Source organism: Protopterus annectens, chromosome 5.part1, assembly GCF_019279795.1.
Source record: "Protopterus annectens isolate FY-2018-M chromosome 5.part1, PAN1.0, whole genome shotgun sequence".
Lineage (NCBI taxonomy): Eukaryota > Metazoa > Chordata > Ceratodontiformes > Protopteridae > Protopterus > Protopterus annectens.
The window spans coordinates 679,287,656-679,314,198 of record NC_056736.1 but is presented as its reverse complement, the minus strand read 5'-3'; the positions used below and the strand labels follow the sequence as shown (position 1 = coordinate 679,314,198).

At 38.7% G+C, this 26,543-nt stretch overlaps 1 protein-coding gene across 7 annotated transcripts in view; it reads left to right on the top strand.

Moving 5' to 3' along the window:
- PARP4 (poly(ADP-ribose) polymerase family member 4) overlaps window positions 1-26,543 on the top strand; it is a 2,883,551-nt gene that overhangs the window by 21,036 nt on the left and 2,835,972 nt on the right. For 6 of the 7 annotated variants that reach the window (XM_044073295.1, XM_044073297.1, XM_044073296.1 and 3 more), the window contains exon 2: window positions 15,588-15,704. The exons of the other annotated variant lie outside the window; for it this stretch is intronic. The gene's annotated coding sequence lies outside the window, so the exon portion shown is untranslated. The remainder of the gene's footprint in view (window positions 1-15,587; window positions 15,705-26,543) is intronic. 7 annotated transcript variants of the gene reach the window in all.

Below are 26,543 nucleotides of genomic sequence, written 5' to 3'. Positions count from 1 at the left end.
TGCATATTCATTTATCAGTCTCTGTCTCCATAATGTTCATACAGTCTGACAGGATTTTGATACCTCTGTACTGCCCACAGTTGAGGATGCCCCCTTTGTTCTTGTATACTGGCACTAATGTGCTTATTCTGCAGTCATCTGGAATACACCTTTCCATCCATACTGCTATGAGTACCCTCAGGAACCGTTTCTCCTCTCTCTCACCTAACATCTTGATCATATCAGCTGTGACGTCATCTGAGCTTGGTGCATTCCCTAATTTCATTTTCCTTAGTGCTGTTCTTACTTTTAGGGTGAGCGTCTCCTCTTCTTATTTTCTTTCATCTGTAGGCTCCATCTGGGGCAGAACAACTTCTTTAGGGTTTTCTACATTCAAAAGCTGCAGGAAGTACAGTGGATATAAAATGTGTACACACCACTGTTAAAATGCCAGGTTTTTGTCATATAAAAAAATGAAACCACAATAAATAATTTCAAAACTTTTCCCACCTTTTAATGTGACATAACCTGTATAATTCAATTGAAAAACAAATTTGTTAGGGAGAAAAAATAAAAAATGCACAATAAGCTGGTTGCATACCCTTAAACTAATACTTTGGTGAATCACCTTTTGATTTAATTACAGCATTCAGCTTTCTTGGGTAGGAGTCTGTCAGCATGGCACATCTTGACTTGGCAATATTTACCCACTCTTCCTTGCAAAAGCGCTCCAAATCTGGTGTTAACCAATGGGGAACTGACTTCTCAGTAAAATGAAACCATGTTGATTGTTTTATTGGCGGCAATGGCATCACATGTTCTGAAGTTAATGTCCAATTCTATTTTAATAAACTAGTTATGTATTCTAAGGAGATCTTTTCAAAACACTTAGATTAAAAATCATAAAAGTAAATACATTAAAAACTTAACTGGTTATGTCATAAGAATGGTACACGAACCAGCTAAGTAATTAGCATAGAGAAGGGTGTTATTGTCTGAATTAGAAGTACTGATTGTTAGCCGGGGTTCTAACCTAATTTGGTTTGACATATATTTTCTGTTATTGGTGGTAAGATTAAAGAACGGCATTTAAATCCTAAAGGAATGATTTACTGAGTAGCTCTTAAATCACTGAACTGCTCTTTGGTCTGCCTGTATATCCTCAGCTTAATACATAGCCACTTGTATAAAATGAAGTCAGAGGCCTCTAACAAGTACTCTGTTAGCTGATCCGTAGCTGTGGTAGTTAGTGAGGTTAATGCAGTAGTATACTGAGTTTTTTTCTAATCTTATACTTTTGGTCGTGTGCTGAGCCATATGATTACAGGTAAAGTTTAACTAATTTAGTTAAAAGTGACTCTGATATATATATAAAAAAAAAACTGACCTGTAGGAGTCAACTTTAATGTGCGTTTAGTGTTTCAGTAAGGACAAAATGATTTAAGTCTTGCATATAGAACAAAAAAATAATGACTATTTTTGGACATCTGCAACTGATGTGATCCTATTCTAGTCCTTGATAAATGCTGGATACAGTCATCCTTTCAAAGTTTGATGTTCTTCACCATACAAGTGACTTCACCCACATGAACAGGAAGAAAGACAATTGGATAGTATTGAAGCCAAAAAGTTGTGATGCCGACCTGAGACTGGGTATGATACATTTTGTTTGTTAAGGTGTTTCTTGTTAAAAATCAGTTATGACATAGGCAATCACACATTTAATGTAAAAGAAAACAAACCATATTGACATAATCTTAGTTGCAAGCATTATACATCACAAACCATACTGACATAATCTTAGTTGCAAGCATTATACATCACAAACCATACTGACATAATTTCAGTTGCAAACATTATGCATCAGTTGTAATCTACCCTATCATTGTCCATCAAACGTTACATAGCTCATTTAAATCCTGCTTTCTTTTAAACTCATTCCTCTTCTATATGTATTGTTCCCACAGTTCCCATTTTTTCTATGTAATTTGCTCCTACCCATTTCTAAAGATCCCAATTCCAGTTGTTTTATCTCCATTACTGTTCCTAATATAGTAGGTTTAGACTTTGATTTCCATTTTCTAGTAATCCTTAGTCTGCCAACTCATTACTCTCCCAGAAAATATTCCTAGATACCTCTCTTCCCTATCACACCTCTAACATTTGCTGTCTACCTGAGAAAAAAATTCTCTGGAGTCTACTTGTGGTATAACAATACCTATGTAAACATTTCCAAGCAGAAATCCTAAATCTTCTAGATTTTGTTGCATGTAGGGGAGACATGCAGATATACCCCCCATTGTATCTTTGTGAATTGCTTGTCCAGTCTTTCTTTCAAGTCCTTTCTAACCTCCTCTGATTGATTCTTATAGTTATCGTGCAGTATTTTACATGTTGTGCTAATTATTCCTTTTTTAACAGCAGCTTCTGTTCTAGGTTCTACTAAAAACTCTACCAGTGCTTGGCTTTCATTTAGGACCCACCTTTTTTCTTTCTCTTTGACTATACTCATATCAGTCCTTGTTAGGGAAGGCAATCTCTAACCTGCAGTTCAGATAAGTTCTTGGCATCTTCCCATTCTACTACCTTTCTCTAATTATTTGCTAACAACACCTTGGTTCCTTTGCCAATTTTCTCCAATAAATTCCAGCCCCTCTTACCTATTGTCTGCATCCCTAATTGCAGTCATCCCAATGGGAGAATCTCCTTTCTCCATTCCCGGGTTGGCTTAGTTCTTAGAATACTTTTTGTTACTTTATGAATGTAGTATTCTATATGATTCATGTTTATTTTCCTTAAAGGTCTGCCTCCAAGCTTCCAATGTCTCCATTGTTTCTTGAGCTTCCCCCATTTAATCATCAACCCTTTGCATTTTGAATTACAGGTTTCTGCTTGTGCTATGTATAGGAACTTTAATTGTTGGTGTGTTTTTCGGCTTTTCCCGGTTAGGAGTCGTCACAGTGGAACTCTGGTCCGCTAATGATTGGCAGTAGATTTTTACGTGCCGAGTTGCCAGACCTGACACACAACCTTCAACAAAGGTACGCCCATTCACACATGTCTCTACACAGAAGACGCTCTAGCTGAGAATCTTGCAGCTCTGAAATACCACTTCAGATCGGGTAATCCCTAAATACCTTGTAGTATAACTATTGAAAGAATCAGCTCATCCTTCTTGACTCTTGCCATCTTCCCCCCAGATAAATTCCTTCAGCTCTTTATTAATTGCTATCCACAACTTCTCTTATGGTTGGTAAAAGTATGCTTGACCTGTGTATAAGACTTAAAGGGACTAAAAACATTTTAACTGCTTGTATCTTACTATCCATATAACAGCTTCCAGTTTCTCAGTTTTTAGATTATCTTTTGTTTAGTCCCTTCCCACATATCCTTAGCTGCCACACCAGAATTATTATTAATGCACACTCCTAAGTACTTCATTTTATCATGTCACCATAAATATGGATATTGCTGATCCCATTCGTGTGGGGGTGCATAATTTCCAGCTATTGCCTTTGTTTTAGCTTCATTCATTTTGTATCCTGAAAAGATTTGAAACTGTTTCAGAATGTTCCACAACACTCTTTGTGAGGTATTTCTGCGGCCTTTCCAGTTGGAAATGTCTTGTGAGGTACATACAAAAAGGGGCATTGTACTCTATAACTGGTCTAATGAGTGATGAGTAGAGGGGAACAATGACCTCTTTTTTTTTCCTGGATAAGAAACCTTTGTGATCAGGTGTGCCATGTAGAAGAATTTCCTGACTACTGTGACAATGTGATTATCAATGAGAGACTACTGTCCACCTGTGTCCCAAAGTCTCTTTTCATACTTTTGGTGTTAAATAGACTACCATCTATGTGGTAGTTCATGGGTACAGAGTTTTTACCAAAGGGGATGACAATGCACTTTTTGGTATTGAGCTTGAGGCCATGGCTTTGACACCAGGCATCTGTCTGTGAGGCCATTTTTTAGGATGTCCACATCATTAGGAGTTTTGATTATGGCTCCTAGTTTGTAGTCATCTGCAAACTTCGTTAGCCAAAGACTGTCTTTTAGTTTGTACTTCGGAGAAGTAGCTAGCTACCAAACAAGAGAGGACCCAAGACTGAACCCTGTGGTACTCCATTTCTCACTGGTCTGGTCTGAAGTTTGATTTGGAGTCTGCTATTTTCACAGTGTGGGTTCTGTCAGTGAGCCAATTGGCAACCCAGCTTGTGACCTAGGGATTTATACCCAGTTTAGTGAGTTTATCTGGGGGATGGTGTCAGAAGTCTTGGCAAGATCTAGATGGGCTGTGTGAACCACCTTACCCTCGTCTACGGCTTTGGTCACTGTTTCAAAGAAGTCTATCAGGTTTAGGAGACATGATCTGCCTTTTACAAACCTGAACTGGGTGGGGTCCAGAGTTTGGAGATTACCAATGTCTTTGTTTATAAGTTCCATGATACTTTTCATGGCCTTGCAGGCCAGGCTAATGGGGCGGTAGTTCCCAGGGTCCGTAGTGGCTCCCCCTTTGTGGAGTGGGATAACCGTCGCTGTGTGCCATTCAGTGGACACAAAGCCTGAGGTGAGGCTATGATTGAACATTGTACTTAGGTGGGGTGCCAGTTCATTCTGTAGTTCGTGTAGAATGCAGCCTGGGATGTTGTCCGGTCCCGTGGATGCTGTGTTTTTGGCTTTGGAGAGCTTTTTTTTTTTTAACCTGTGGAACCGTGATTACATGAACTTTGCATTCTTCCAGTATAGAGATGGGCCCTTTAGGGGATGATAGAGGGGGGTAAAGTTTGCACATCTGCCAGAATGTTGACAATATCAGTTGGTTCTGTATATTTAGTGCCATTGTGCTGTAACTCAGAGCAGATCTGAGTGTTGCCATTGAGATTCTTGACATAGCTATAGAATGCTTTGTGATTGTCTTCAGAATCCGTGGCAATTTTGTTTTCGTAACTAACTTTGGAGGATTTTATGAGGGATCTCGGCTCCTTACTGAGGCTGACCAGGGAGTTCTTCCAATCATGGGATTTTACTTTTTTTTTTTTTTTTTAAACAGTTTATCTTCTGTTGTAGAGTTTGTTTATGGTATGGGACCACCAGATTGGCTTCCTTTTTTGGGGGATAGCATGATCCATGCACTCGTGTAAGCGCTTATAAAGTGCATTTGTGTAGGATTCAGCAGTCGTATCTCTATTGTCCATCTGCATGGGTGTCGTGAAACTTGCCACTTCTGTCTTGAGAAGCGTGAAGTTGGCTTTGGAGGAATTTTTTACGGTGTGTTCCCTAATTGGGTGTAGAGGCGGGATGTGGATGTCTAGGGTGATTAGCTTATGGTCGGATCTGACCAATGAGGACTTGACCTCTGGTGTGGAATGCTGGTCAGCCATGTTGGTAATGACCAGGTCTAGGATATTGCTGTCCCTGGTAGGGGTGTGGATAAGTTGTTCCAAGGCATTGGAATTTATGAATTCCAGAAAACATTGAGCAAAATAGTTGGTACATGAGTAGTTTTCCCAGTTAATGGTGGGGTAGTTGAAATCACCCATTATTTGGGTGTTGAGTTGTACCCTAATATTTTCCAGTGTATCAAGAAATGAAGAGTGGGAATCCTGGGGCATGGTGGGGGATCTGTAGCAAGCTACAATTTGGATTGTGATCTTGGCCAGAGTTAGTTGTACTTGGATAATCCCGGATGCATTATGCTGAGTAACTAGCCTGGAGGTGTGGATATCCTTAATGAATATGGACACGCCTCCGCCTTTAGTGTTTCTGTCTAGGTTAGGTGGCCGAAAGGTGTGGTATGAATTATAGCCTGATTATGCAGGGGTGCTCTCTGGAACCTTCAACCAGGTCTGTATCACTGCACAGATGTCTATGTTCTCCATTTTAAGGAGTGCCTTGAGTGAGTGAATTTTGAGGTTTAGACTTCTAGCATTGAGTAGCATTACCCTCAGATTTTGCTTGCTTGTACCTGTTACAGTGGTGAATTTATCATTTGAACCTTGTCTAAAAAAGGCTCTGTAGGGGTGGCAAGAGCCTTAGCCAGTATCCGGAATCCCAAGGGCAACAGGTGCAGGCCAACTCTGGAAAAGCATCATGGTCTGTCTATCATGTCTTCCCAGGCAGACAGATACTGGATTCCCTTAGAATGACACCAGAAGCTTAGCCAATTGTTAAAGTCGATCATTTTGTCCTTGTGTTGTGGTATCATTCTGGGTGATGGCAGGATGCTACTCGGGGCTAGGGTCATACCTGCCTGGGCTACAAGATCAGAGAAGTCCTCCATGTCTCTTTTTCCATGTAGTCCAGGGAGGTACATCTCGGATCATTTACACCAACATGGACAATGACAGAGTCATGTTTGTACTTGTTGTGGAGTGAACTGAGTATGTGCATTATGTGGCTGATCCTGACACCTGACAGACAGCTGACAGTAACTTTCTCCTTGTTTAGTCTGGCGAGTGGAGCATCAGCGTGCCTGACTGTAGAGTCACATATGACTAGAGTGTTTGGTACGTTGTTATGCCTTATGGGCTGTGGTTGAGTGGCACACTGAGTTTGTGGACTGTGTCATTTGGGTTGTGTTGGGGGGTGGAGGTTGCTTGTGTTTCTGCTTTGGAGGTCTCTGTTGCTTGAGTAGATTTTTATTGAGAGCTTCCGCGAATGTAGGTGTATTGTGTTTCTATGTGTGTACTTTTGTGGTGTAGGTTTTGAAGGACTATGTGAGGAGTGTGGTGTTGTGCATGTGTTTACCTTCTCCTTTCTCCTCTTGACTGTCTAGTCCAGTCCTGGGTGAAGAGAGCATTGCTTCCAGTTTGGCTATGTAAGTGCATCTCTCACAGGTTGTAGTGTTAGGTGGTAGGAGGAGAGGGTGTCGGTGTATATGTGGCAATTGCTGCATTGCCCAAAGATGCCCAGATTCATCAGGTAGACAGGAGAAATCACCGGGAGCTGACCTTTTAGACTTGCCTGGAAAGGTGCTTATTTATTCAGTACTAAAAACTGTTTTCCTCTAGACCAGGGAGGAAAGCTGAGTGCTGTAGTAATTTGTAGCCTATTTAGTACTTGCAATGAGTTCTGAACAAGTGCTGAGCTCAAACAAACGGATATGAGTGCAAAAGCTAAAAAAATGGCTAGTTCTAAGGGGTAAATTTGAAGAGCAGACTTTATGGCACCAGGAATAGTTTAACCCTAGCTAAGTGGTTGTGTAATTTTTTTATTTAATATTACCATAGCAAATGAGCAAACTGATTTAAACAAATTAACCCATAAAAAGTTAAAAACTGAGCCCCGTTCCAGCAATCTTCGATCAGACAAGTTTTACTGCACACTGCACAACTAGGGTGCAAGGGAACCATCTTCAAAAAAAGATGGCCTGGATTAGTGCTCAAGTTATATAAACAAAGCTAGATTCAGCAGGTCTGAATCTAGTCTATGCTGCAGCAAACAAAGCGTACCAATTTCAGAATAAAAAACAGTTCATATAAGCCGACACAGTAAGCCTTTAACCAGAAACTCCCAGCTCAGAAGGGCAGAATCTACCCTCTCCTCCCACAAGAGTGCAGACCACACCTTCTTAATGTAAAATAACGGGCCCGAGTGCTTAAACCAGAACTAATACACTTTTATAACAGATGGTAAGCCTTCAATCAGCAACTCCCAACTTAGGATGTAAGCTTCCTGTCCTGCCACAAAAGTGCAGACCACAAACCTTCTTAATGTAAAACAACTGTGCTTCTATTAAGTGCTGTCTGGTTTTTGTCTTATCTTTATAGCTTCTCCAAATGGGAGAACACTTGCAAGCTTCCAGAAAATATGATCTCCTAGCCATTTCTTTTATCAGATTGTCTACATGGAAACATGAGGACCAAGGATCTACTTTCCTATCCTGAAATACAAAAATCCCAAACTATACAATGTCAAGATGATAATGTCGAAGGATAATTTAATGAAAGTTCAAAAACTTGACACTTGAAGTATCAAAAATAATAAGCACACACACAACTATCTTTCCCTCCACCGATACAAAACACAATAACAACTAAAATCAACTTCACAATTTTTTATGTTTAAGCAGGAGGGCAAGCCCCCCTGTGCCCCCATACCCCCTGCTATTTAAATATATCAACTCCGAGATTGCACTACAGTGAAGCAAACACTAAATATGCCATTCTGAGCTGTACCTTCCCATTTGCACGTAAAACATGCACATCTTTACACTAACACACTCCGTTAAAGATAACAAATTTACCCTGTAATAACGACAACTTGCTTTTCCTATTCATATGGTCTGTACTTCTGCACATAACCAACAATTCACTGGCTCTAAACTTAATGTCCACCATACTGTTTACATTTACAAACCGCAAACCTTAAAGGGGTAGCGTACAAATTACCAATGCACCATTTGACCATTGACAGCATTTAAGTATTCTAACACTTGGGATTTTAAAGTTTCAGTAAAACCAGCTTTCGACATTATTGTCTCGACATGTAGTTCGGGATTGTCTTATTTCAAGATATGAAATTAGATCTGAGGACCAGATACAAAATCGTTACCTAAATCATACATTTATTTACTAAAAATAAAACTTTGTAATATTCAATGTTCTTTTTTCATTTACTTGCTTTCTCTTAAAACTTGCCACTAGAGCAAGCTAAGGGCCTTAATCCAGTCATTTCCTTATGCAAAAAAGAGAAAATGAGCATAGATTTTTCTTTTTTTTTTGTCATGCTGTTTTAACCAGACCTTTCATCTTTTTTTTTTTTTTTACATTGCAGTACCTACATTTCTTAAAACTGAATAAGGAAAATGAGAGAAGAAGGGAAAAAAAAAACAGGAGCACATGTTTACATTAGTATCCCTTTACACTTAAAATAACTGAAACAACTTTACTTTATAGCACGCAAAGAAAATAATGCGCTATAAACATATTGCTATTGGGAAAAAATTGTTTTAGTTACAGTAACCTTTTCTCTCCTCTTCCCCTCTCCTAAGTATTTTTCTGAAAATTAATAACATGAAGTAGGGCATATGCTTTAGAGTTCCCTACAAGTTTATCAAAGTCAAAGTTCAATATTACCAGGTTTTCTTGTTCTGTCACTGGCACAGTCTGTATGTGGTCTTTATTACCAGAAGGAAAAAGAAGCAGAATCTGCTTCTGTTTCGAAGCTTACGTTTTGTTGCCGCAGTATCTCCTTCTGTTTCACAGCTTACTTTTTGTTGGACAAACTTTTTTTTTTTTAGTTCCTCCTTAGCATATGCTACATCAAAAATGATTTTGTCCCTCCAGGAAAGAATATTTTGAAGATAGCTAGGTACAGCAGTTTGAATCTCATGCCTGCTTCTTGATATTCCCTGAATAGTGGAATAAATGTATTCCTGTTATGCCTGGTGTACAGTGAATAATCACTGTCCACAAACTCTCTGCTGTCTCCAACTTTTAGCACTTTGTCCTTCTGCCACCGTTTTGTTAAAATCGACTCCTTCTGCTAGTAGAATTGCATGTTTACTATTGAAGGTCTAGGCTGCTTTCTCATAGCCAGGTTTGGAGCATATACACAATGTGCCCTTTCAATTAATAACTCGTGCTATTGAGCACAAATCCACTTGCTTATTTGTGCTTTCATAAAATTGATACAGTATGCTCCTTCCAGCTTCTCTGGTACAGCAGAAAATCTCAGCTTTTTCCCGATGTGATCTGTCCTGTAATTCTATTATTTTTTTAAACATTTCTTCTTGAGCAGTCTCTTATTTAGCCAGCCTTTTCTTTATTTTTGACCTCTGATTTTTGCAGTTTTATCACCTCATCTGAATGCCTGTTTGAAGCTTTTTCCATTTGGTCCAGCCTTTTGTTGTTTGAGTTGATATACTCCATCAGTGGTTCATTTATTTTAATCAGGTCTGTGTGCAGTTGTTTTATACTTTCCTCTAGGTTACTGAAGCTTGCACTGCTTTTTGCTGAACAGCCGTAGCACTCTTCCCAGTCACTGTTTTTCTTCATCTTTTGTAGGTGATTTTCCTTCCTTTCCTCTGCATTTCTTTCTTCCTGGTATCCAGGTAGTGCACTTACTAGCCACTTACTGAAATTTACCCAGAAATACAAGTCCACTGGTTTTCCCTGCTGAGTTTCTGTTTTCACACTGGGAGAGCTAGAATTAATCTGTTACTCAACTTGTAGCCATCTTGGAAGTCCCATATGTGATGCATGTTAACTATTTTTACTTTCAAGCTGTTGAAAAAAGCAGACTGCAGACATTTCTGTTAATGAGGAGAGAGAGAGAATTCGCTTCAGCTTATGTAGCTAAGAACAATGTTTGGGGTTTACTTTTCCCATTCACTTGACTGCTGTTTTCCCAGAAGTGCTTTTGGCTGCTCCTTGGTAAGGAAGCTTTAGCACTCTTGGTGAGCGTTTTGCTCATATTCCTGAAGATGCAGTAGACAAGTATGATAAAGGAATAATTTCCTGAGTGAATGTAATAACTGACGGAACCTACACTGTAAAAGTTGCAGACTCCAAATTTGACCTCAAACCAGTGACAAGTGGAGTACCACAGGGTTCCGTCCTGGGACCACTCCTGTTTGGTATCTACTTCTCTGAAGTACAGGCTAACACAGAAGGCCTCTGGCTAACGAAGTTCGCAGATGACTGCAAACTAGGAGCCATAGTCAAGTTCCCAAATGATGTGAACATTCTACAGAAGGGCCTGTCTGAGACAGATGCCTGGTGTCAGAGCCATGGTCTCAAACTCAATGCCAAAAAGTGCAGTGTCATCCCCTTTGGTAAAAACTCTGTACCCATGAACTACCACATAGGCAGCAATCTACTTAACACCGAATGCATGATAAGAGACCTTGGGACCCAGGTGGACAGTAGTCTCTCCTTTAATAGTCACATCGCCACAGTAGTCAGGAAGTCATTCTACGTGGCACACCTCATCATAAAAGGGTTCTTGTCCAGGAAAAAAGATGTTATTGTTACCTCTACTCATCACTCATTAGACCCATTATAGAGTACAACGCCCCTTTTGGAATGTACCTCACAAGATAATCTGTAGCAGCTGGAAAGGCCACAGAAGTACCTCACAAAGAGTATTACTGGACTCAAACAAATGCCCTACACTGACCGCCTCAAAAAACTCAAGCTTTACTCCGTAGCATATCACCTACTGAGAGGTGATCTGTGCCTAACATATAAAGCTATGTCAAACCCAGAGCTGTTTGACATGCTATACCTAAAGAAATCCCAATCCATCCAAGCTACATGCTCTAGGGACCTAAACCTTGTCACCACAATAAATATGACATGCTGGAGGGATAGATTCCTATCCCAGAGACTTCCCATACTCTGGAACAGGCTACCCATCTATGTCAAGCAAAGTTCTTCATTAGCACTCTTCAAGAAAAATCTTGATAAGTGGATGGGAAATAGGAAATACACTCCGGGGATCACTTCTGTGTGTCTGCTCGTCAGTGGCACAGGAAAATAACTTTCTTGGGTGGCGTAAGCCAGGGAACCTTGTTGGCTAGGCTTGCATAGGCCCTTGGGCCGATAGGTTCATAGGTAGGTACTAGGCTATTTAGAATTTAAAGATCATCTGTGCTTTTTCCTTGATTGGAAATGCCTGCTATCATAAAAATGTCAGCATACTTGCTGTCCCTAAATGTCATAAGGAGAGGTTATGAATTTAGTGTCCTCTACATATACCACTTGCATGGATCTGCCATATATGTGGGTTTACAAATGGGGAATCACTTTGGTTTTAACATTCTAGCCATTGCCAGCCTGGCATAGATGTAACTGTTAAGAGCTGAAATTCACTTACACCTCAATTTGCTAAGCCTTCCAAGTCTATCAAGCCATGACTAAAGTAGGTAGGAGCACCACCCAAATTGCCATCATACATATCACTTCACCGTCACCTCCTTTCCTGAGTGAATGTAATATTAGCTGCATGGCGGCCATGGTGGTGCAGCGGTTAGTGCTGCTGCCTCACAGCAAGAGGTTCTCTGTTTCAATCCTTAGCTGGGGTGCCTTCTGTGCGGAGTCTGCATGTCCTCCTTGTGGTCACGTGGGTTTCCTCCGGGTGCTCTGGTTTCCTCCCACATCCCAAAGACATGCTGTATGTGGAGTGGACACTCAAAATTGGCCCTAGGCATGAGTGCATGTGTGTGCCTTCTGTGGAAGGTTGGGCACTGGGCTGGCAACTCGACACCGTAAAAACTCCACTGCCAATTATGAGCGGACAGGTGATCCACTGTGGCGACCCCTGACTGGGAAAAGCTGAAAGAAGAAGAGGTTTTCTGAACCGAAGTGTAAGTATAGTTTTTAAAATACAGCTTCTGCTTTCTTATTTTATTAAGTTTTACAGACCCAGTTATTAACTTTGCTTAATCATTAAGATAAAACACAGTAGTAAAGTATCGTTTTAATTACATCAGAATATTGAAAAGGATAAATTGGATATTTAACCTGTTATCTGCTAACACAATAGTTAGTCAGCTGTAACAGACAGACAGTATAGCTACAGAAGAATTTTGTACAGATTTCACAATATGTGAATCAATTATCAGAAAGCTACTCCTGTAAAACAGCTATAGGCATCATAATTCCTGGTACAAGTAAAGACCTCTTAATTCTTGCCAAAAGTAAAGTAAAAAATTAAATCTCATTGGTCCAACATGCAGGCCTATAGTAGAACATCGAAGTTTCACAACTTCGCTGAATAGGGTCGATATTAGAACATTCGAACGCTGAAAATAGCAAAGCTGCAGAAAACCAAATTTTTTCCTAGGGAAAGAATTCCGTTGTCCGTTTCTGTCGCTTCGCTATTTTCAGCACTGTGGTGGAAAGTTCCGAGTCGTGCTCAGGTAAGTGTGTGATTGTGTGGACGTGAGGGTTAGGGCGGGTTAGGTGAGTTAGGGTGAGGTGAGTGTGCAATAGTGACTGACCTTAGGATTTGGGTTAAGGTAAGTGGATAGTTAGTGGTGTATGTACAGTTTAATGTGTGGTTAGATGTAAGATTTTAGGTGTATGTGTGTGGATTGCTGTTTGTTTGGTGTGCTTGTGTTGTGTGTATGTGTTTCGGAACAGCAAATTGTTTTCCCTAGGAAAAAGTTTGCTGTTCTGCATGTTTGATGTTGTCAGCGTTCGCTGAATAGGGGTCGATATTAGAACATTCAAAGTTGTGAAACTTCGATGTTCTAATATAGACCCCAACATGCATGGTGGTTTTTATACAGAATTCAAAAAATGTAAACGTGTGTCAGTCATATTAAACCTAATGTTATTATTTAGACACTTCCCTACCTACAGCAGCAGGCTGTAGTGATACCAGTTTACCGAAAGGAATTACATCAAACAGTCTTATTCTGTGTAAACTCAAGACCAAGTCATAATGAACTTTTTCTGAGCAATACACAAGACCGACTCTTGTTATTTAGAGAAAAATATGCATTTGTTAAGGGGAGATACTGCCTTTTGAAACCCTGTGGAATGCTTTGAAGAGGTAGCAGCTGTACCCGAGGAAGGATCAACAGTGAATATTGCTTAGCTTGACTTTACTGAGGCATGTATCCCTCTCCTACGTAAGTGAACACTTGATTAATTAAAAGCATTAAACATAAGTCCATACATGGTTTATTTAGTCAAACACTGGCTAAGCAACAGGACGTAGCAAATCGGTGTGGTTAGTCACCAGTTTATCCTGATGGGGGTTACTGATGGTGCCCCACAAAGGTCTGAACTGGGGCCCCTTCTTTTTAGACTGTTCTTGTATATAGAAGTAGAGAGTAGGCTGTTGGCAACTTAGGGAGCAATAATAGCAAATTGAGTAACACAGTTAATTCAGTAAAAATGCCAAAAGTTCTCCAAGATGGCCTACAGAAATATATAGCTTTATGCAGTAGTACTGTTATTACCTTTTAATGTCAGTAAGTGTAACATTGTGTGACTTAGTAAAAAGGTCATACATTATAATTGCAAAATAAATGGTCATATCATAGTATGAACCATTTTGAAGATCTTGAGATAGTGAAAGTGGAAAATGTAAGTTCTGACCAGCAAGTATGTAACAGTCATAACTAAATAATTGTAGAATCTCTTATCTCTAACTAAATGGACAGTTAGACAAAAAAAAAATCAGTTAATGGTTCAACTGAAAAAAAACAAACATTTTTTGTATAGACAAGACACCTGCACCCCCATTTTGGGGAGTTTTACCCTCACACCCGTGGGGAAACAAATGCAATTTTCCATATGGATAGCAGTAATTGGGATGTTGCAAAACATGGAAGTGTACTGAATAAGTTTATATCCTTACATTCAAACCAAGGGTTGGGAAGCCATCAAAAAAAGGAATAAAAAAACATGCTTTTGTTGGCTTCTATCCCCTTGATTTGAGTGCACACTAGAAAGGGTTTAAACTCATCCAGTACACTTACATGTTTTGCAACACTACATTCCTAAAACATCTTCCCAATTGTCTCTCTCTCTCTCTCTCTCTCTCTCTCTCCCCTCCATCACATCTCTAGCATCTGCTGTTTACCCGAGGAAAAATTCACTGAAGTCTACTTGGGGTATGAAAATACCTGTACAAACACTTGTGTGCAAAGATCCTACACTTATGGACTTTGTTGCGCACTTGGGAGCCTTACCAATTTCTTCCCAGATACTTTTTAAATTGTCATTTCATCTTCTCCCAACTTTTTCTAGCTTCCTCTGTTTTTTTATAGTTGTCATGCATTATTTTATGCCCTGTTAATAACCACTTTTGTTAACAGTAGCTTCTGTTCTAGAGTCAAATAAAAACTCTGCTAGAGCTATTTAATCACTACTGTGTTACTGGTCCTTGACAGGGCAGCCTCTTATCTGCCATCTAAACATCTACATAGCCTCATCCCACTCTGTTATCTTTCCTTTTATTTTGTGCTGTTTCTTATAGATTACTTAGAAGTGACCTGTTCCTGGTTTGTTAAAGAGAGCCAATGTCAAGTTTAGTTTTGTCGGAAACCTACAGTGAGACCTCGCCATTGAGTCCTGGAGGAATAACACTAGATTGAGGAGACTAATACTAAAAATAAGCAGGAGTAATTGAAAGAAATGATTGCTACATTACACCATGATTAAATAGTAAGTAGGCTGTAACAAGCAGAATACTCTGAACATTAATTTGTCTTGAAAAATTATCTTATTTGTATGTGTATGCGTATGTGTGTATGTATATATATATTTACATAAATCAAAAGTATGTAGACATACATTCATGTCAGTGTGCATACAAACATACACTGCCAGTAGCAGGAGTAATGACATTTTTGCAGATTACTAGGTCATTGTTAGCAAGATCATTTAGATCTGTGTTACTTGTACTTTTTTTGGACTAAGGAACCCTTCACAAAAGCAGTTCTTTTCGTGAAACCCATAAGAAAACTTCAAAGAAAGTAAGTCAGTATTTACATACAGTGTGAGTTGTAAACTTGCACAGTCTTAATGAGAAGGATGTCCTTGCATTGAATGACAGTAATTGTCACTATATGGTGAATGGTTTGTTGGAGAGCCTTAAGGTGGGTGTCAAATTTAGCCTATTCCTGTATTTTGTGTTTGTTGCAGTGACAGTGGAATCCACTTTTGCACACGTATGTGGAAGGAAAGCTGAGAAGGATCCTAATCAAAAGCTTAAAGGCCCGTACTCCTTTTGAAATTTTAATCAAGATTTTTTATCAAGAGGTAACATTCTTATATTTCTGTTATAGCAGCTAAGGATATGTGTGAAGAGGTCTAAACAAAAGATAATAAAAAAACTGAGCAACTGGAAGCTCTTATTTATAGATATGGATAGCAAGATACAAACAGTGAGCATGCTTTTAGTCCATTTAGGTTTTAGTTTTAGATATAGATCAGGCATATGTTTTATTTATTTGTTTGTTTTCAGGTCAGGCATATTTTTATCAACCAGAGGAGAAGTTGTGGATGATAATTAATAAAGAATTGAAGAAATTTATCTGGGAGTGGAAGAGGGCAAGGAACAAGTGGGATAAGTTGGTCTTTCCAATAGGACAAGTTGGCTTAGGATTACCTGATTTGCATCTGCAAAGTTAAGGCTCCCATGCAGAACACAAGCAGAAAGATATAATTCGAAGTGGATAGAGGTGATGATGATGAAACTGGGGGGGGGGGGGGGGGCAAGAATCAAGAAGAGTGTGGGATTTTGGATGCAGATCTTTTAGGAGAATAACAGCCACACAGAACATTATATTCATAAAGTAGCAGAAATTATTTTAAGAAGTAAGCCAACTAAAGAATGGATAAAGGAGATTTTGCCAATAGGGATGACTGCAATTAGGGTACAGACAATGGGCAAGAGAGGGCTGGAATTTATTGGAGAAAACTGGCAAAAGAACCAATATATTGGCAACATGTAATTAGAGAGGGAAAGGTAATAGAGTGGGAAGGGGCCAAGAAGATATATGGACTACAGTCTAGAGACTACCTTTCCTGTTAGGATTTGTTGTCATAATATAGGCAAAGAATAGTAACTGAAACACCTGCTTTAGTAGAGATTTTAGTTGAGTCTTGAGCAGAAGCTGCTGTTTAAAAATTGTTAATTGATAGGGTATGTGAAATATTGCAAAATAACTGTAGGAATCCATCAGAGGAGGTTAGAAAAGATTGAGAAGAGAGATTGGATAAGGAATTCATGAGGGAACAATTTTAGGACGTACGCATGGCTTCCAAGTATGCAACAAGTCTAGAAGAGTTAGGATTAAGTGTGTGCATCAGTGTTTTTATACCTCAAGCAAACCGCAAATGTTTTTTTTCCTCATAAATGTTGGCGGTATGATGGGAAAGGAGGAGGTAACTGGGAACTGTGTTTTGGGAGTGTAGTACAGATTTAAAAAATTCTCTATAGAGTACTCTGCCCAAAATATTAGATGAGCAAATGGGTGTAAGTAAGGAAATGATCATTTTGAACTGGGACAAGATATCTGTATTGCGTAGACATAGTAAAGCCTTGATAAGTTTAATTTTGATGGTTGCCAAAAGAGCAGTTACTAGAAAATGGAAATCAGTCTAAACCAACTGTATTTGAAATATCGAATATTGCAACAGAGTGGAACAGAGATAAAAGAATTAGAAGTGTGATGTTTAAAAAGGGTAGAAGCAAGTTACATAGAAAAAAAAACAGATTGTGGGAATAATACATGCAGAGTGTTTGAGTTGGACTGAGGTTCAAGGGAAGGCAGGAATTGAGCAATTTATGTAATGTTGGATTGATGGTAGTTATACGAATGAACAAATGTGATGTATAACGTTTGTAATTGGGAACATGATATGGTTTGCATTCTTTAGGTTTGTCTCTGTCTTAAGTGACAGTTCAGTAACCGCCTTATTAAAAAAAGAGAGGTAACAGTCTTCAGATTGGTCACGCTAATGTCTGAGGAAAGATGAGCTGAACAGGTCTTCATTTGTACATAGATCATTCTTTATTTGTTCGAGATTGCAGGGATCCAGAACCCACAATAAGTATTTTCGATCTCGAGTGAAAATGGTTTTCAAATTTACTTGACAATATTTTCAAATTATATGTTTTTCAGTTAGTTAAAACTGTAAGTCATCATTTCTCATTTTTACCTCATTCATTTAGTCATTTGATGTGTTAAAATTCTCAAAGTAGATGTTTTTTGTTATTTCTAACCAAAGTTTAATTTTCGTCTTTGGCCTTCTGTTTTATTAAAATTATTGAACACTGCTTTGTGTGCTTCCTGAAGAGAAAAGTTAAACTCATTCAAAAGCTGAAGTGTGTCTGCAAGGTATCATAACTATATGTTCCAATCCATGTTCTTAAAATTATTTATACAATGTCACTTTTTGGTTGACCAAAATATAATTATTTCTTCTCCCAGGTCACGTAGCCTTTTTTTTTTTTTTTTTTTTTTCAGTATCTGTCCTCATGAAAGCCAGCAGACTTCAGCAATTAATAACACTTTTTATAAGAGCCAATTTCATCACGCAACATTGCAAAATGTCTTGAATATGAAGTGTGTGACATTATAACATTTACTTTCTTAAGCAGCAATTTTTAATGCTTAATTCAACACAAAACTTATTCTTTTGCTTGCTAACATTTCCTGGTGTGTCCTGCTATGTATGTGTTCTATATTTGGTGTTACTAGATTCATTTTTGTGACAAGTCTTGCATGTTTAACTGCATCATCAGTACAGCCCAGTCTGTGAATTTTAAATTGACACTTAAAAAGTTATCACACGATGCTGAGAGCACTTCAGTGTCACTTGCATGACTCTTCCAAGTCCACGTAGTTCAGAAACTTTTCTTTGTATCCTAATTTATGTACTTGACTTATATAAGTAGCAAGGCTGTATCAGCAATATCTGTAGACTCGTCTAACTAAACAGCAAAAGTACTTCACTTTTTAATTTAATTTACACGTTGCTGATGAATATCTTCACTCATCATAATTATATGATTCAAAACAGTTTCATTAGAAAGGGGTATTCTCTTTATTTTCTTAGCAAATGTATTGCCTAACATTGTTTGACATGCATCCACCGTGCAAAGCATAATAGTATTCCCTTATGGTGAAACAAGTTTTTGATTTTTGCATTGCTAATGATATGATATCACAAGTAATGCTTTAGCAGATTACTCATTTCCTGCACCCTTACATGTCTGCTTCAACATTGCTTGCTGAGATTTTACCCCTTTTCTTCGCTTTTTAAAAAACAACTCAACTGACAGTCTGGTATTGTTTCCCATTCAGTATACAAACTTTTTTTCTGTTTTGCTGGAGACATTGCACTATTACATGAAGTTGCTGAACATACGACTCAACAAGGATAATCATCTTTATATCTAAATCCACCATGCAAAGCGTCAGGGATAATCATCTTTATCCCTGAATCCAAATGCTATGCATCAGTGATTCCATTTGTGATTCTTTTTAACTCTGAAGATAGGGTGTTACTAATGTGCCTTTCAAAAATGGAAATGTTCACATGTAAAATATTTATTGATAGACCCTGTTTTCCACATTTTAAGTGGTAATTTAATCATTTAGTTGTTGATGAGGCTGCTGCTCTTGCTTGCTACACTGTCAGCAGATATTCCACCATTAACCTGAGTAAAAGAAATATGGTTTATTTTGGCGACTTATACTGACAGATATTTGTGATTAGAAGAATAAATTTTTAGGACTGCACATGTTCTTTTAAATGCACATTCCTGATAGTTTCAAATGTATATTTGTCTCCTATATAAGTTGTACTTGCTATCTGATAAATTTATTTCAGTTATCAAACAGTACATAAACATATCGTTAAATAATGCAAAATTCATTTGACTATGTTTGAAGTTGGTGCTTTTGAACATTTGTCTTTTTAAAAGTAAAAGAAATATTACTACCAATAACAATATTACCCATTTGGAACATTTCATCCATAAAGGCCCATGAACTGATGCCATTTATAATCATCTAATACCTTTACCCATGAATTGCAGACAGTTTATGCACACATCACACTTTAGATTATGGCAAAAATGATCACAGAAAACTATTTCAAATTGCTTTGCAAAATGAAGACTAGTCTTGTAAGGTAGCCACAGTAAAGTATACCAACTTAATTCATACAAATGCACATTTGTCCTGCAAATCCAGACTAATGATGAACATGTGACGCAAATAAAACTTACTTTAATCCATAGATTGCAGCCAGCAGTAGTTATAACCACTTTAACCAAGTACACCTGAGACATCTAATTGTGATCTGTTTCACACAGAGTAGACAGTGTAACCACAATAAAGTATTCCAATTTAACTTCTCTGAAATTCACACCAATCCTGCAAATCTAGATGAATGATTGTTTACAGTGAGCATGTGACAAGATGGTAAGATGCTTTTATCCACATGCAACCCTCTATTCCCACTTCGCAGTTACATCCATTTTGTTGAATGTGTATACCTTAGATGGCTGACTGTGATAAAAATAATGGCCAAGTAAAAAGTTATTTCAACTTTTTCACACAAACAGTAGTTACAAGGAATTACAACTTGCTTCACAAAAATCACATTAATCCTGCAAAGCCAGAAGAATGACCAAACTATAGAAATCAAGTACCCAGCAGTTATAGCTACTCTATTGTCTCTTTGCATTTCAGTAATCATTTATAATAAAACAAAATAACAAGTGCCCCCTGCAAAATACTCAGAATTAAGAATAAAACAAAAAAAGGTGGCTGATTTTAAATATTTGTCGTATGTACGTAGAAAGCTGCCAGAATAACGGATTTTGTGTTAGCATACATTTTCTGGAGGATCTGCAATTAACAGTATGTCATTGTGTAGTGTAGTGATTTGCTAGATTTTGAAGACCACAAATTTTACATGTAACAGACCCAAAAACATGATACAAAATCAATGAAGGGGCCAGATGAACATTTGAAGTATGCATTGTATTATTTCAGCACAAGTTCCAGAAAACCAAACATTTTATAATGAAAAGAGCAAAAATATGAGGCAAAGCTAGGGACAGTTAAGAGCTATGCTCTCATGTAGTCACCTTGTAAAGCTGTTCACTGATAAATATGGTTACCTGTCAGATTGTATTATACCTCTAAAGCAGCATCCATCTAAAATGGGCATAAAGGCTCTTGAAAAATAGGTATATCTAGCCAAATAAATATGGGCACCTAAACAGCATACAGTTTACATATCACTACTCCCACTCCTAATAGGATTTTACATTCCTACTTAGAAATGCAAGTTTAAAAGCTGACGGTGACAAAATTACTCAAAAAAGAAAATGGAAATCAAAATCTAAACCAACTACACTTGAAGTAGTGAATATTGTAACAGAGATAAAAGAACAGGGAGTGGAAGCTTTAGAAAAGGGGAGGAGTAAGTCGCATAGAGAAATGGAAATGATGGGGACAATACGTGCAGAAAAATGTTGTGGAGAAATGAAGTTTAAGAAGGCAGGAATTTAATAATTTATGTAATCTGGTTTAGATTATGCACGTATTTTGTTTCATTTCCTGCAATGTTTGTAAATGTGAACTTGTTAATATGGTTTTACCTTTATGTAAATGTAAGTTTGCATATATAACAAGTGATAATTAATTAAAGGTATTTAAAAAATGTGAACACATGGTCTTGTCTTCATTAAGAAATTACACTACTGCAGAAAATTATTCCTCCTCTTACTTAATTCATATAAACATGTCTGTTAAGAAGAAGTTAACAAAAGCTTTATGATTACAACGTGATATTAGACTTTAACTATAAGAGCTTTCTAGGAAGAGGCTGTCTTGACTGTAAAACCGTGTAATGCCAGTATGGCAGCCCCATCACAAAATAATGCTAGCAACCGGAGGTTAGTACTGCATAGCTCAAAATATGATGAGAAAAAAATGTCATTCAGATTTTTCTGGTGGAGCTGACTTTCAAGCACCAGGTCAGTGAAACCAGTCTCCTCTAGCCTGTTAAAGACAACTGACTCAAATCTGCTTTAGTCATGATCTTGCTACAGTCCCCTTAGAAATTCATGGACCGATCCTAGGAAAGCAAGACTCTTGAGTGAAAGGTCTGCCAGCTCAGCTCTCAAAAATTCTACCATCCATTTACACGGGTCTAACCTCTCCTGTGAGGCCATCTTCCTGTTTGTTTTGTTTTCACTTCATACCAGTATTTTGCATTATAAGTTCACTACGTTTTACATTTTTGTTTTTGACATTACTCATATTCATAATAGTCGTAACAGTTACAGAATCAATTAAAATCCGTTATAAATCCGTAATCATAGCGATAAAATGGTATACTTCAGGTCAGTTCTCTTAACTGGCTAAAAAATTGTGTCATGGCATCTTTTGCATTCACTTCAGCTACCACATCTCAGGCAAAAGGGACCTGAGTTTATCATCTCATCCAAAGAACAGCGCACTCTGGAGTAAACCGTCCTCTTTCACATGCAGCACTGTAGTGACAGTATTAGAAAATGTGAACCCAAGCAGTTAGGGTTGGAAAACAACGCACAGCATTTTGATATTCCAACACCAAAGGTGAGCATGCTATTTAGTAATGCACAAACACTGATCTCCCTATGCATTGCAAGGGAAGTTGAGTAAATAATAATAAGGAAATTGCTGCTTTCATAAATAGCCCTTCACAATATTAATTCTTACATGATACTTATCAAGAAAATGCTAGGAAAAGATGTTTAATATTTTGTTTGTGACTCCCTTCTCACTTTGCATGCAGAAGCAAATTTTATTACTGTAATTATTTTTTATAGTAAAACAAATTATACTTCTGGCACCTGCTGAGAATAGCTCCATCTTGCAGGCAGGATTTCCAGTGTTCAGAACCTAGCAATTTCATACAATATTTATAATGGTCATAGCATTATAATATGTTTATGGTGCTAATGCAAGATATTAAAGACCGTGTTTAGGAGGAATCCCCCCCCCCCCCAAATATAAGTACAGCAGTGTTTTTCCCCAAGTTAAATAAGCATATCCATTGCTAGAACCTACAAGTTTGGACTTTTCAGTTTCTCTTCTGGACTGTTTACTGAGATATGCAAATGGACTGCCAAACTCCTGTAGCAGGAAACTCACTGGATTGCTGGTCAGTAGTGCGAGAATGGTTCAAAGGAGATTACTTGGCTAATGGCTTAAGAACCTTTGCAAGCCTAGCCAATATAACCTGATTTTACCCAATGTATGGCTCTTGTGGGGGGGGGGGGTGGGGGACAGGAGGATGGCATGGGGTTGTGCCTATGCCTTGAGTGTCTAGTAGCTTGAACCTGTCCATAAGGGACACAGAAGCTATCCCAGGTGTGAATTTGATTCCCCATTCATTAATCCAAGTTGCATTTGAAGATTGCCATGGAAGGCCTCTGCTTAACATGAATAGGAAGCCTGTCCTAATGATAGTCTGATAAAACATATCTGTTTCTCCAACATGTTTTTTGTTGAGTTGCTTAGTGTAAATCCCTAGGTTGGGTGACCTTTGTGCTCTTTCACTTGCAGGTGTGTAGCAGCTCCATCAGGGCTGGATTTGTGATCGCCTTGTAGGTTAGACATAGGTTACCCCTTAATAGTTGGTAGGAGATTGAGTAAAGGGATAGATCGTTTAGTCTGTTGGCATAGGACATGTTTACAGCCTATGTTTTCCTTTGAGAAGAACCTCTGAGGTTGCTTCAGCTGCTGTAATTGCCTAGTCAAGTACATGCCTATTGGCACATTGTACACTGTTATTGGTCTAATGAGGGCCGAGTACACCAGGACTATAATTTTCTTGTAACTGGATGCCATACCTTTACTTACTAGTTGTGCCATATAGAAGGACTTCCTCATCATTGTGGAAATATGGCAGCCAAAGTTGAGGCTACTGTATCTGTGTACCTACATCTCTCACCTCTGAGTCTACTCTTAGGAGTGTGCGTTTGATGTTGTAATTTGCAGGGGTGTTTTGACATCCCAAAGGGTACGATAATGCATTTAGTTTTCGGCCATGGTTCTGGCACCAATTATTTATCTGATCTAGACCCTCTTGAAGTATATCTACATCACTGGGCAATTCGGTGATTTCCTCCAACTTGCAGCCATTGGCAGACTTTGTCATCCAGAAGCCTTCCACATTAACCTTGACATCAAAGAAGTATATTCCAAACAGGAATGGTCCCAGCACTGAGCCCTTTTTCACACTACTGATAATTAACCTCTTGCTGAATCTGGATTCATCCAGTTTAACCACGTGTCCTGTCCGTGAGCCAACTGGCTGTCCATCTGGTGACTTAAGGATTTGTGCCCAGTTTTATGATTTTATTTATAATACCTGAGTGGGGAATTGTCAAATTCCTTGGCCTGGTTGAAGTAAGTGGTATGTACTGTTTTACCTTCATCCATGGCCTTAGTTACTTTCTCAATAAAACCCCCCAGATTCAGTAAGCATGACCTGCCCTTGACAAAGCAGAACTGGGTCAGGTCCAGTGTTTGGTGATTTCCTATGCCATTATTCATCAGGTCCATGATCATTCTTTCCATGGCTTTACATATAAAACTGGAAAAACTTACGGGTCTGTAATTTTCTGGGTCAGTAGATGGTGCCCCTTTATGCAGAGGTATGATTCTTGCTGTCCTCCAGTCTGTCGAGACAAAGCCAGTCCAGAGGGTGTGGTTAAATAGATATCCTAATGGGCCTGCTAAGTCCTGATTTAAGCTGTTTAAGAGGCACCCCGGTATATTGTCAGGCCTCATTGAAGCTAGGTTTTTGGTTTAGAAAGCACACTTGGTAACCTGTTCTTTCTTGATAATTGGTGGTGGAGTGGTAGTGGATATTTCTTGGGACAGAACTGAGGGGTGATGGCAAGGTGAAATTTGAGCTGAATTTGTTGACCAGCAAATTTGCTATATCTTCTGGCTGAGTATTTTTATAACTTATTCCACACATTGTTGAGTGTTGCCCTTAAGATTGTGGACATAACTGAAAAATGCTTTGTGGTTGTCCTTGGCTTTGGAGAGTTTTTTTTACCTCAAAGTCTGTTTTCAGAGCCTTCACTCATTGCCTAATTTGCTTGGCTAATGAATGACTTTTCGCTGTGTTATGCACATTTCCTCTTACTTAACAGGATTTTCTATCTTTTGCTATACAACCTAACACCAGCATGGCTTGTTTTTGTAGTTTGACCTGGGTTTACTTTGGACTGGTACTGCCCTTTCATGTAGCCGTTTATATGAACTTGAACTTGGCTAGCCTTGTAAGGGCCCTGGGGCTGTTAGCCTAGTAACCTCTTATGATCCTATATGGTCATACAGGGCTTTTGTGTATGTCTCTGCATAGGTTTCTGTATTTGGGAGAGCTTGGAAACTAGTTATGCTTTTCCTTAATAGGGAGTAGTTTACCTTGGATAAGTTTTTAAATGTTTTGGAGTTAGGTTGGGGGACCAGCTTTACCTTGTTTTCAAGGGAGAGTGCTTTATGATCTGATCTTACCGGTGAGGACATTACATGGGGGGGGATGCAGTGCTCTCCCATATTTGAGAGTACCAGATACAAGATATGTTTCCCCTAGTGAGAGTGCAGATTAGCTGTATTAGGGAATTTGAATTTACAAAGTCAAGAAATCTTTGTGCCTGCATGTCAGTGGTTGTGTATACCTCCCGATTTAAGGGAGGAGTAGTTAAAATTACCCAGGGGTATGGTATTGGGCTTGAATGTGAGTGAGTGTAATAACTTTTCAGATATGATGTATGGGTTTCCTGGGTCATGGTGGGGAACCTGTAGCTAGCAAGAATATAATAATGGATTTTCCCATGTTTAGTTGGACATGGAGTAGCTCAAGCATGTTATATTGTTTGACCAGCCGTGAGGTGTGCTTATCCTTAATGTGCATAGATAGACATCCACCTTTTAGTCTTTCATGTTCAGTGGTTGGTCAGAACATATGAAAGGCATTATAGCCATGCACTATTGCATTTCTTTCTGTGGCTTTAAACCATGTTTCAGTAACTGAGTAGACAGACATCCTCGTTCTTCAGGGTAAAGAGAGCTTTTAGGGAGTGCTGTTTCTTGTTGAGTCGTAGCACTGAGCAGCAACGCTTTTATCTTGTCCTGAGTATCTTTTATTATGCTGGAAGGTTTGTTTGGCAATGCTTAAAAAAGGCACTATTGAGTTGATAACATTTTGGCCAGTATCCAAAAGCCTAGAGGTGACAGGTCAAGACCATCCCTGGCTAGGTATGGCCAGTCAACCGTGTTCTCCCCGGCTGGCGAGTATTGGACCCATTTGGAGTGACACCAGAAGCTGAGCCAATTGTTAAAGTTCATAATTTTCTGCTGGTATTGTGGCATCTTCTTTGGAGGTGGTAGAATGTTGTTCGGTGCGATGCTCGTACCTGCCAGTGACACACATTCTGAGGCTCATTCATGTATCTGTTCATATAGTACACCACCAGAAAAAGCCGTCAAAATGTCTTCACTGCAGTCCAAATGTTTATTTTAAAACTAATGTTGAAACAAGTTTAAAATACGATCAGGAATACAATAACAATAGGACCATAAGCACTTTTGTTCCACAATTTTGTTGTAGGGAATGTCATCAGATAAAAATGTATTCATATAGTCCAAGGAAGCACATCTGTGGTCATTCATGTCCACATGGACCATGACTGAGCCATATTGGTACTTTGGAGTAAGTGACCTGAGTGCTTGCTGATCTGGTGGATCCTGGCCCCTGACCAGCACTTAACTGTAACTATCTCCTTATTCAATGACATCATTGTGTCTCACAATAGAGTCACCTATGGCCAGTATATTGGGTTGTGATGTGTTTCACTTTATGGATTTGGTAATTGAGACACAATGAGATGTGGCTTTGTGTTGTGATTGGAATTGTCTTATTTGGGTGCATGTGGAGTTTCTGAGAACTGAGCCTGAGAGGCCTTTGAGATTTTGGGTAAGTTACATGTGAGCACCTCTGCATATGTGGGTCTACTTGCGTGATCATTTGTGGGTGCAGTGAGTGATGTGTGTGAGTTGCTGACAACCT